The sequence below is a fragment of the Quercus lobata genome, chromosome 2 (genome assembly GCF_001633185.2).
Source record: "Quercus lobata isolate SW786 chromosome 2, ValleyOak3.0 Primary Assembly, whole genome shotgun sequence".
Classification (NCBI taxonomy): domain Eukaryota; kingdom Viridiplantae; phylum Streptophyta; class Magnoliopsida; order Fagales; family Fagaceae; genus Quercus; species Quercus lobata.
Genome location: NC_044905.1, coordinates 24,880,737 through 24,893,499, shown reverse-complemented (window position 1 = coordinate 24,893,499; position 12,763 = coordinate 24,880,737). Strand labels below are relative to the sequence as shown.

The 12,763-nt window shown below is 31.3% G+C and overlaps 1 pseudogene; it reads left to right on the top strand.

The window, feature by feature from the left end:
* The first annotated feature begins 6,909 nt into the window (after nucleotides 1-6,909).
* On the top strand, nucleotides 6,910-10,979 carry LOC115961877 (annotated as a pseudogene).
* Nucleotides 10,980-12,763: the final 1,784 nt, after the last annotated feature.

Genomic DNA, 12,763 nt, shown 5'->3' with positions numbered 1-12,763 from the left:
CACACTTCCTACAAGTCAGCAGCAAGACTACAACCAAATACCACTAATACAATCTTGCCCACAACCAAATACGACTGATACAATCTTTCTTCAAAACTTTGGGACATCAATTTCGCAGCATCAACAACAACATTCAAATTCCCATAAATAAAAAAAAAAAAAAAATAAAAAAAAAAAAATCTGTATGCCCTTCATCTCATAAACCACATCCCTGTTAAGATCGAATGGACGTGAGTCTTAAAACCAAAACCCAAAATTCCCACGACCACCAAAACCGATCAGAGCTTGTGGGCTGTGGGTCCTATCTTTGCTTCTCGGCAAAGATGCTGCTTGAGAGAGATTTCGACCTTATCGGGATGAAGGTAGAGCTTGTCGCGAAAGAGAAGAATGACGCTAGCTTCGTCGAGAACCTGAGCGAAAGCGGCGGCCTCTTCGTTCGATCTAGCGACGCCCATGCTCTCGCAAGCTTGAATGAGCTCAGAGTATCATTATTGTTGCCGTTGCCGTTGCCGTTGCCGTTGATCTTGGCTTTGATTTCGGGTTGCCGACTGTGGGTAGAGGGAGAAGGAAGGTTTGGGTTGCTGAGTTAGAACTTGGGTTAGAACTCAGAAGGTTACAAATGATTTTGGGTTAACACGTTTGGGTTGCTGAGTTTTGTTTTTGTTTTAACCTTGGTTTGGTTTTGCTAACTATAGTTTAGTTCATGGGTAAGATGATGTGGAGCTGAGTTTTATAAAATGGCTAGGTGGCACTTCCCTATTGGATGGCAGGACCCAGGAGGACCACGTCAGTGGTCCTCCGGGAGGTCCCAAGAATTTCTCGTGTTAAGGACACTTGTTATGCTATTGCTACAGTACCCTGGGCCACATACACGAAATTAGTTGGTAGGCTTTAATGCCATTTATCACGGCCCTGCAAAAGTGCAAGCCACTTCTCTATTATACCCCTAAAGAACTAATGTTATTACAATTAAGGTTTTTTTTTTTTTTTTTGCTAAACTTATTACAATTAAGGTTATTCATAATCACTTCAATAGCAAAATATTTATCTATTAAGCATTTAATGTGTGACTCAGTCACTCAACACATATCGCAGTCTAGTCCAATCCAATCAATTCCACACTCATAACAAACACATTTTATTTTTTATTGTGCAAGGATTTGGTCTTTGCAAAATTATGCAAACCAAATGAGAATCATCCAAAAAATTAGAAGCAACATTACTTTACACACAAAGTATTATAAAATATTCACAATTAGATCAAAAAGTCCTATAATTTAGTAAATATAAAATGCCAAATTAAGTGAAAAGAAACCTTTCTTCAGAGCAAGAATAAAATCAAGCTTTTTCCTCATGTAGTTTGTAAAAAATTATAATTTCTAAAAACCTTTTTTCAAAGCAAGAATACTTTTCTCATAAAAACAAGTGGAAAATCCTTTCCCACACATTAACCCCTAAGGCTAATGGTGCAATTTTATACCCATCTTTAGAATAGGTTTAATATGAGTGATTGGACCAACTAAAGCATATTAGTCAGTCATAGTAGTATATCTTGTGCTTGTGTACATTCTTATACACAGAGGGCTGGAGAGAAAGAGAGAAAATGTTTACCAAATCCAAAATTGGAGTTATCTCTTGGATTTTGTGTACAATGATGTCTCAATTCTTTTTTATATTCCATTTGAACCATGCATGTAAACAATCTCCATGTTTAAGGGCATGCTTGTGTTTTTGGACACAGTACTCATAGCCTTCAAAACTTTCTTAGAGCATCAGCATCAAAGAATTCTATCCTATTTTATTTTACCATTTCAAAAAGTCACTTTATTATTTATACTTATACCATACCATTTTATAATACCTCCAGCATTCCAAAACACTATTTTTATTAAAATATTATTTTTAATCTTTCTTTATTATTTATTTCTAACTGTTACTTTTTTTCAGACTAGGCGTGATTGAATTACATTTTCCTAGGCTTTCTAACGGTCATTTTTTTTCCTCTCTTTCTTCCTTAACCTCTGGCACTGGTTCAACACACAAAGCCATACACACACACAGACCCATGATGCACCGATCAACCTATCCAAACCCATCACCACACACACAGCCCCCCCCCCCCCCCCCACACACACACACACACAAACACAAACCATCAACAAAGCCACACACATAAACACAAACCACCAAACCATCAATAGAGCCCCACACATAAACACAAACCACCAAACCATCAATAGAGCCACACACACCGATCAACAACGGCCACACACAAACCAGTTGGAGCCAAAAACGACCACCAGACCCACCACCCAAGCCACCGATCAGCAAACCCACTCCGCCAATTTGAAACCCAGGCCATCGAAAATACCCAAAAAAAGGCCGATGATCAACCCAGAAAAACGTTGAAGCCACATCGATCGGAGCTTGACCCATGATACACCGATCAACCCAGAAAATACCCAGAAAACGTCGATGCTCAACCCAGAAAAACGTCGAAGCCACTTCGATCGGAGCTTGACCCATGATACACCGATCAACCCAGAAAATACCAAGAAAATGTTGAAGCCACATGATCAACCCAGAAAAACGCCCAGATCAACCCAAATCCAAAACCCATAACCCACGGCCCACCATGTCGATCCACCACTTGACCCATGATACACCGATCGAAGCAAACCACACCCACATCGGAACAAACCCATCGAAGCCACATCGAACCCATCGGAGCAAACAACAATGAGAGAGAGGAAAGGGAGAGGGAGAAAGAGAGAGAGAGACGAGGAGGACAGTTGAGAGAGTGGGAGTCAGAGCAGAATAATATATATATATATATATATATTAGAATACTGCTAAGTACAATTCTAACTTTAGAATTGTACTGTAGCACTATTGCAAAAAAATTTACAATAGTGGGCTTTACCATTCTCTGATGCAAACGGTTTTAAGGCTTAAAATGCCAAATTGTCCTTAGAGATGCTAATGCTCTTATATACTGGGTCATCTGCTTTATTCTCCATGTGTTTAAGAAGGCAGCTTCGATAACTTCTAGTAACACATATTGCATGACGGACACGTTGTTTTTTTTATAGTGCTTGAACATCTTTTAATGTTTGATTCAAGGCAATAATAAAATAGTTCTTGAACATTATCGAGTTTGGAAGGAAAACAAACTACGATCGGAAATGAAGGGGAATGAAAAGAAGTAGGAATAAGGTAATTAGCTTGCACTTCAACAAGAATAAGGATAATCAAATTCGTCATCATTGCCATAAATTTGCTAATAAATTTCCTAGCCATCAAATTTTTTCTAATTCAAATTTTTGTTATTTTGAAGGAAAATTTAGAGCAATAATTAGAATTTGGACTCTTATGTCTTATATATAATAGAATGATAAAAAAAAAAAAATTTAAGAATAATGATGATTTTGTTAAGTAATTGAGCTATTTAAGCATTGTGATTTTTGAAAGTATTGGCAATTTTTAGTTGAATGTCTTTCACTATAAGTAATGTTTATTTGGTTAGAGTCACAAGGTTTCACAATATTTTTTATGTTAACATTTGACTCTTCATAGAACCTTTAAAATGGGGGCTAAAATTTAATATATTCTGACTAATTGATTATTCATTCTTTAAAATATTCATTTAAAAAACATTTTGCGTATTGAGTACACTTTTTGATAGTATGAATAATTAATCGGTCTGAATACATTAGATTAAGCACCTATTTTAAAGGTTTTGAAAGAAAATCTTGGTTAAAAATTTTTGTAAAGAAGTCATTTAACGTATATGAAGTTCCAATTGTCCTACTATTTGTTAATTAAAAGTGAATATATATATAGCTAAAGTTACATTCGAATATTACTATTAAAAAAGTTGTGTTCTTGATTAAAAAAATGTTATAGAACAAAGTATGGATTGTTTCAAATTATAACGAGACACTTTTTAACTATTAGAATAAATAAACTTGGTCAATTTAAAATGTGTAACCTTGAACGAAAGTAAATTTATTGATTCCTTGCTTAGTCAAGAACAAATGCTATATAATACAAGATTTCCCTTAACAAAGTTTTAATTTAATAAAAAGCTAATAGAAATGGGGACCAATCACACTTTAAAAATTTAAATGACTGGTAGTGATTCCCAAAACTAAGCGAATCGCTAATAACCCACACAGAGTGCACACATAGGTTTCGCATATTTAACAAGCACTCATTCACATAATCGTCCCTTTCTTCTCCACGAGAATGAAGAAGGGAAGGGGAGCTCTCTGTTGCTTTTCTCTCCTTAATTCTTTGCACATCACAGTCACAGGTGGTCCACCATTCCTGACGAGAGGGTATTGACAATAGATATATATACAATGTAGGTCGTCATATATAATGTTTGAACGTGGAGAAAATTTTAAATTAAAATTTTGTGTGAATCCTTAGAGTTTCTATATGAATCATTAAGAGAATGCCGTTGAATATAAAGTTAAGAAGGTTAGTTGGATTTTTTTTAAGGAATCTCAACTCCTAGCTTGACCAGAAGACAACTTGATTCTAAGTTAATCAGTCGAATCCATGACACTTGCGTGTAAAACTTTTTAAAACTAAAGCCATGACTTAGAGTCACAATTTCAGTTTAAAATGACATGTGCTCAATTGTAGGTTGATCGGTCGAGTTTATGAGATCGATTGATAGAAGTAAAATCTTGATCGGTTGAGATTTTAAAAAAAAAAAAAAAAGTGCTTCAAACAACAAGTTTTGTGAACATGTTTTGGTACATAAAACCAACCAAGATGTCTCTCTAAAGGTACCTATTGAAAGGCCACACCCCATTGTCTATAAATCATGATTAATATTCATTTTAAGACATAACTCTTAACCATTAGATAAAAATCGCAAGATTTTTCTCAAGAATGCTACTTGAAGAATTCTTGGAGTAGTTGTATCATGGGGAGAAATTTGCTGTAACCTTTTAGCATCATTTGTGTGAAGGCAAATATTATCCAAAGAAAATGAAGATTCACACCTCTAAGTCATTGTTTATCAATCATTTATTTGTTCTTTTCATTCATTAACCCCAAATTTCCCAACATTCCCAAGCTTGTCTTAGAATTGCCAATTAGAGGGAAAGGGTACATGGTCTGCAAAATCTCTAGGGAATTTAGAGGGATGTTAGACTTACAAGTTTTTTCGTAATTAGGGGGAAAGAAGAGGCCACTATTGACAGAAGTTGATGAAGGTGTCGCCAAAAGAGAAGAGAGGAGTTTGAGAACTTGTTTACTCGAGTCTTTGATTTTTGATAAAGAGGAGAATAGTTTGGGAACTTGATGATTTGCTATTTCATTTGAATTAAATCATACTTTTTTTATTTATTTAAGTTTAATTACAAAATTGGTTTTAGCATTAGGCTACAACCTTACTCAATATCTTTTTATTGGAGGTGAATTTTAATAAATCCATCATTGGATTACATCTTCTCTTCATTTATTCTCCATGCTTGCAAAATGTTTAGAAAATTAAAGTTCAATAGTTATGTTATGAATAAATTTTTTAAATTATAAGTTTTTGTAATTTAAAATTATGCATAAAATATAAACTTATAGATCATATAATAAAAAATATTCAATTGATACAAAATTTGACATGTGTATTAAGATCGTAAAAATATATATAATTCAATGATTAGATTTTTAAAACATATAACAATGTTTATTTTATTGAGTAAGGTTACAACCAATTTTATGACTAAACTTTGTTCATTTTTTTTTAATAGAAATTGTAAGAATGTTGGAGCTTAGAAATTTTTTCTAGCAAAAAGCTTTATGAAACTAGAGTTAATTGATGTTGTCTTTGGTTTCGTGTTTTTTTGTTTTTGGTTTTTGGTTTTTGGTTTTTGGTTTTTTTTTTTTTTTTTTTTTTTTTTTTTTTTTTTTTTTTTTTTTTTTTTTTGAATTTGAATTTGAAGGGAGGATGGATTGGCCTCTAGATAGGGTTTCAGGGAAAAAAAATTTCAATTTTATTTTTGGTTTAACTAAATGAATAAAATATTCTATAAGTAAGTTTTTAATTAATGATACAAACTTGAGATGACATCATTATATGAGTTAACGGAAACCTTCTTTGTAGCCACCAAAATAATAAAAATTACCAACATAAATCTTGGACAGAAACACTCTTGGACTTTGGGGGCAATGCCCCCCAAACCTTTTTATTATTATTATTATTATTATTATTATTATTATTATTATTATTATTATTATTATTATTATAACAATATTGTTATATAAAGTTACACTTTGTCATGTTAAAATTTTGTAAAAATAATGTAAAATAGTTTGTACAATAACTTGGTAAAAACTATATGTACAAACTATAGTGGTAATGCCTAAAAGAACAAGTCAAATCTAATATGGCTAAGTTTCTTGGTAAACCATCACCTAAAATTAGGACTGTCGACTTCAAATAATCAAGAAAAGAGGTAGAAATGAAACTTTCTTAAATTTATCTACCCTAGGGAGAGGTACTTCACCAATTAGCACATTTTCATCACCACTAGAGTCTCCCATTGCACCAGATGCTTGCCGATTTGTTGTGCTCCTCAATATTTGCATGCATCATCATGTTCTCACCACAATAAATGATTTTTGCAATAAACTCAAAACTATTATAATAAACACTTATTGCAACAACAAAAAAATTTGTTACACACTCATGCAATTTCCTCTTAGTGTTGCTTTTTGTTACAATAACCTATTGCCATAGACTTTATTGCAATAGTTTGCAATGAAATATTTTCGTTGCAATAAGTTTGTATTGCAATATTTTTGAAATTGTAATAAAAAAATTTGTTGTAATAAACTTTTTTTTTTCTTTTAATAGTTCGATTATGCGAATTGCTTGAGTTTAGGTGGTGTAACATGAATTTGGATGTTGGTGTGGAGATCTACAGTCATTCTAAGCTTGTATATGAAGCAATTAGATTGAAAAATAATTGTAAAACAAGGCCTACTTGTTTTGTAATCTAATGCAACTATTATTTGTCAATTATTTTGCAATCTCATAACAATAGGTCATTGCTTCATGATACTTATTGCAATATATTTCAAAAAAAAGTAACAAAAAAAAAATGGGTCAAGTTATTTGCAATGATATATTTGTTGTAATTTTTTATTGCTTTATATTTTTCACAGTAATAGTTTGCAAAATAATCGTTATTATGTTATTGTAATGACATCTTCATTGTAATAGGTTATTACTTTAAGATTTTAGTTGTAATAAAATGTAAAAATAATTGGTATTCATTTATTGCTGCAATTTCTACATTTTAAGTTATTGCAACAATTTTCCTATGAATATGTGTTAGTTGGAGCAGTATTAAGAAAATTTTAAATTTGTCTTTTTTGTTCCTCATATTCTATGACATTTTGGGGTGCTCATTTGGGGTGAGTACATTGTTGGTCCTGTTTTAGCCCTTCTTGAATTCTTGGTCTTTCCAATCATATGGAGTGTTCTTGAAGCATTAATAACTGTTAAGATGAATACCATATTCCGTGAGAATGGTGGTTATGTGATTTGGGTTTTGGCTGCATCAGGTCCTTATTGGGGGTTTCAACAAGGTTGGATGAAATGGCTAAATGGGGTTATTGAAAACACGTCTACCCCTATTCTATTTCCTGATTATTCAAATTCGACATAGGTAGTAGTTTATCAAGAATCCTAGTTGTGTTAGCATTGACTATAGTCGTCACTTACATGAACTATAGAGATTAACCATTGTGAGATGACTTGCTATTTTTATAGTTATTTTCTAAATTCTTTCTTTTGTAGTTATGGGGCTTGTAGCAATTCCAAAACTAGAGCCTTCTAGATGGTTATTTCGTGTTAATTTGATTGTATTTCATACTTAATATCTTGTATTTGTGGGATATTTTTATTAATTATTTTTCAATCTATTGCAATCTCATGACAATATATTATTGTTTTATGATTTTTATTGCAATAGATTGCAACTAATTGACAAAAATAATTTTAGTCAAGTTATTGCAACTATTTTTTCGTTCTAAATGTTTATTGTAGGCTTTAATTCAAATAATGACTTTATGTAAAAATGAAACTCTAGGCCAAAAGCTTATATCAGCTAAGAGCTATGAGCATCAAAGCATACATATCAAGTTTTAAAGAAAAAGAAACCCCCAAATCAATATATACAAGCATCAAAGAAAAATTACCAACATAAATAATATGTTATTCAAGTATAAAAGTAGAGAAAGTAGAGAGATTATTCCCTTGGATGATTAGCTTTGATAACAAGGAATGAAAAAAATGAAGGTTTTCTAATAGTTTTGAGCTATTTTGGGGGTTGAGAATATAGTGGTAGAGGTCTAGGAGTGAGTAAGTGTGCAGAAATGAAAAATTTGTGTCCTTTTTTTACCAATAAAATTTCCACAACTCATAAAGTTATTATTTGAATTAAAGCCTGCAATAAACATTTAGAATGAAAAAATAGTTGCAATAACTTGACTAAAATTATTTTTGTCAATTAGTTGCAATCTATTGCAATAAAAATCATGAAACAATAATATATTGTCATGAGATTGCAATAGATTGAAAAATAATTAATAAAAATATCCCACAAATACAAGATAGTAAGTATGAAATACAATCAAATTAGCACGAAATAACCATCTAGAAAGCTCTAGTTTTGGAATTGCTACAAGCCCCATAACTACAAAAGAAATTTTTTTAAAAATAACTATAAAAATAACAAGTCATCTCAAAATGGTTAATCCCTATAGTTCATGTAAGTGACAACTATAGTCAATGCTAACACGACTAGGATTCTCGATAAACCACTATTTATGCCGAATTAGAATAATCAAGAAATAGAATAGGGGTAGACGTGTTTTCAATAACCCCATTTAGCCATTTCATCCAACCTTGTTGAAACCCCCAATAAGGACCTGATGCAGCCAAAACCCAAATCACATAACCACCATTCTCACGGAATATGGTATTCATCTTAACAGTTATTAATGCTTCAAGAACACTCCATATGATTGGAAAGACCAAGAAGTCAAGAAGGGCTAAAACATGACCAACAATGTACTCACCCCAAATGAGCACCCCAAAATGTCATAGAATATGAGGAACAAAAATGACAGAACTAAAATTTTCTTAATACCGCTCCAACTAACACATATTCATAGGAAAATTGTTGCAATAACTTAAAATATAGAAATTGCAGCAATAAATGAATACCAATTATTTTTACATTTTATTACAACTAAAATCTTAAAGTAATAACCTATTACAATGAAGATGTCATCATAATAACATAATAACGATTATTTTGCAAACTATTACTGTGAAAAATATAAAGCAATAAAAAATTACAACAAATATATCATTGCAAATAACTTGACCCATTTTTTTTGTTACTTTTTTTTGAAATATAGTGCAATAAGTATCATGAAGCAATGACCTATTGTTATGAGATTGCAAAATAATTGACAAATAATAGTTGCATTAGATTACAAAACAAGTAGGCCTTGTTTTACAATTATTTTTCAATCTAATTGCTTCATATACAAGCTTAGAACAACTGTAGATCTCCACACCAACATCCAAATTCATGTTACACCACCTAAACTCAAGCAATTCGCATAATCGAACTATTAAAAGAAAAAAAAAGTTTATTACAACGAATTTTTTTATTACAATTTCAAAAATATTGCAATACAAACTTATTGCAACGAAAATATTTCATTGCAAACTATTGCAATAAAGTCTATGGCAATAGGTTATTGTAACAAAAAGCAACACTAAGAGGAAATTGCATGAGTGTATAACAAATTTTTTTGTTGTTGCAATAAGTGTTTATTATAATAGTTTTGAGTTTATTGCAAAAATCATTTATTGTGGTGAGAACATGATGATGCATGCAAATATTGAGGAGCACAACAAATCGGCAAGCATCTGGTGCAATGGGAGACTCTAGTGGTGATGAAAATGTGCTAGTTGGTGAAGTACCTCTCCCTAGGGTAGATAAATTTAAGAAAATTTCATTTCTACCTCTTTTCTTGATTATTTGAAGTCGACATTCCTAAATTTAGGTGATGGTTTACCAAGAAACTTAGCCATATTAGATTTGACTATTGTTCTTACTTATATAAACTATAGGGGATTAACCATTATGGAATGACTTGTTATTTTAGGGATTTCCTCACTTCTTCCTTTTGTAGTTATGGGAATTGTGGTATATCCAAAGTTAGAGCCTTCCAAATGGTTAGGGGTGAATTTACATAATGTAAATTGGAATTTGAATCTAAAAACTTTATTTTGAAATCTAAATTATTAGGACTTAATAAGCACACTTACCAGTGAAATGGACAACCCAAAGGGAACTCTTCCAAAGGCTTTGCTTTTATACTTTGATATTGGTAGTTCTTAGGTATTTTTTATAATTTGATTGGTACTAGTTCCATTCTAGTGAACTATGAGTTGTGGATTAAGGGCTATTGCTCAAATATTGCTAAAATTCTTCAGGGAAATTCATTGAGATTGTGGATCCATGGCACTTCAGCAATGCCAAATATAGGGATGTTTCTAACTAAGATAAGTAGTGACTCTTTCCAAATTTTGGGTATGGTGGAACGAGGGATGCTGCCTAAATTCTTTCGCAAGAGGTCTTGTCATAGAACTCCTCTGACGGGGATTTTAATCTTAGCTTCTAGGATGCTCTTGTTGTTCTAAGCTTTCAATAGATTGTAGCAGTAGAGAATTTCTTGTATTGTTTTGGAACAATTTTAGAGTTCATACCATTTGTATGTTTACAAGTAAAACATCTCAGTGCATATGCATTGTGTTGATTTTTTCTACATGCAAGGTATTACTTGTAAGTAATTATATTGTAATGATTGGACTTGTGATGCAACCATGTCTACAGTATATGGAGAAAAAAAAAATGATAGATCACGTTCTTCATTAGACCTCCCATATTTTTCAGGAATTCTCATGCCACAATGATCAATAGGTTATTACAATAAACTCAAAACTATTGCAACAAAATTTTTTATTGCAATAAACTCAAAACTATTGCAACAAACACTTATTACAATGAAAATTTTCATTGCACACTATTGCAATAAAGCCTATAGCAATAGATTATTGCAACAATAAAAATTGTTGCAATAACCTTTTGTTGCAGTAAATTCGTTACAATAAAGGATTTTTGATAAGTTATGGTCACATCTAATCTATCAAGCACCATCACAACGAAATTTTAATGTGATAAGTTATTGCAACGAAATTTTCATTGCAATAAATTATGTTTATTATTATTTTTCCATTAATCTATTTAAAAATATAAACACTATATTTAGGATTTTTATGTAGTCTTTGTTTGTTTTGACTTTAATGTTTTCTAGAAATTGTAGCATACTTTAATATTTAATAAAATTATCTTTACTAGAGGTTTTTCATTGACACAAACAGATCAATAGTATGTAACTTACCTATTTAACAATAACAAAATCAAAAAATCTACAATCGATACAAAATGCATAATACTTTATATTATGTATAATAGATACAAAGAATTTATATTAAACCACATAAGTTCAATATCACATAAGTAAAAGCTACCAATATACAATTAGTTGAATTAAGTCTAAATATCCAAAAACTTTGTAACTTAATTGGTTCCTCCCTATGCACAAAGTGTTTAGAAGTTTAGAAGAGAAAAATGTTTGAGCTGCAGGAATAGCAACATATTATAATTGTCTCCACAAAAAATAAATAAATAAAATAAATTGGAACGCTAATTTTGACCGTGCTACCGAAACACCATTCACACTCTATAATAGTCTTTATAGTAAGACTAAATTAAAAATAGAAAATATTAAATTATTTAAATTGCAAGTTTTTGTAATTTATAATCTATATATATATATATATATATATATAAAACCGAAGCTTTTGCTGGCACCATAATTTTCCACGTCAGCACAATATTTAAAAAATAAAAAATAAATAAAAATTATAACTCCTCAAAACCCTAGCAACCTTACCCCTCTCAAGTTAAGAAATATAAAGCCACGGTTTCTGCAAACTCTCTCTCTCTCCAGACGTAGGAAGCCCTAAAGCATTCAAGATCTACAAAACCCTAGCAACCTTACCCCTCTCTCAAGTTAAGAAATATAAAGTCACGGTTTCTGTAAACTCTCTTTCTCCAGATGTAGGAAGCCCTAAAGCATTCAAGATCTACAATGCACGGTATAGATTTTAACTTATAAAATTCAGCTTTTGTAAGGTTAGTTTTGTTTATATATTAATTAATACATAGTACTTTATTCACCATTGAATACTCATCTATATATATATATATAAAACCAAAGTCTTTGCTGACACTACAATTTTCCACCAAAATTCTAATTGCGCTATCATAAAATATTATTATTAGTATGAATTTTATGGAGTTGCGGTGTTCAAGAATTGAACCAAAATTCTTTTAAGTTATCTATAATATTTAAAAAATAAAAAATAAATAAAAATTATAACTCCTCAAAATCCTAGCAACCTTACCCCTCTCTCAAGTTAAGAAATATAAAGTCACGGTTTCTGCAAACTCTCTCTCTCCAGATGTAGGAAGCCCTAAAGCATTCAAGATCTACAATGCACGATATAAATTTTAGCTTATAAAGTTCAGCTTTTGTAAGGTTAGTTTTGTTTATATATTAATTAATACATAGTACTTTGTTCACCATTGAATAC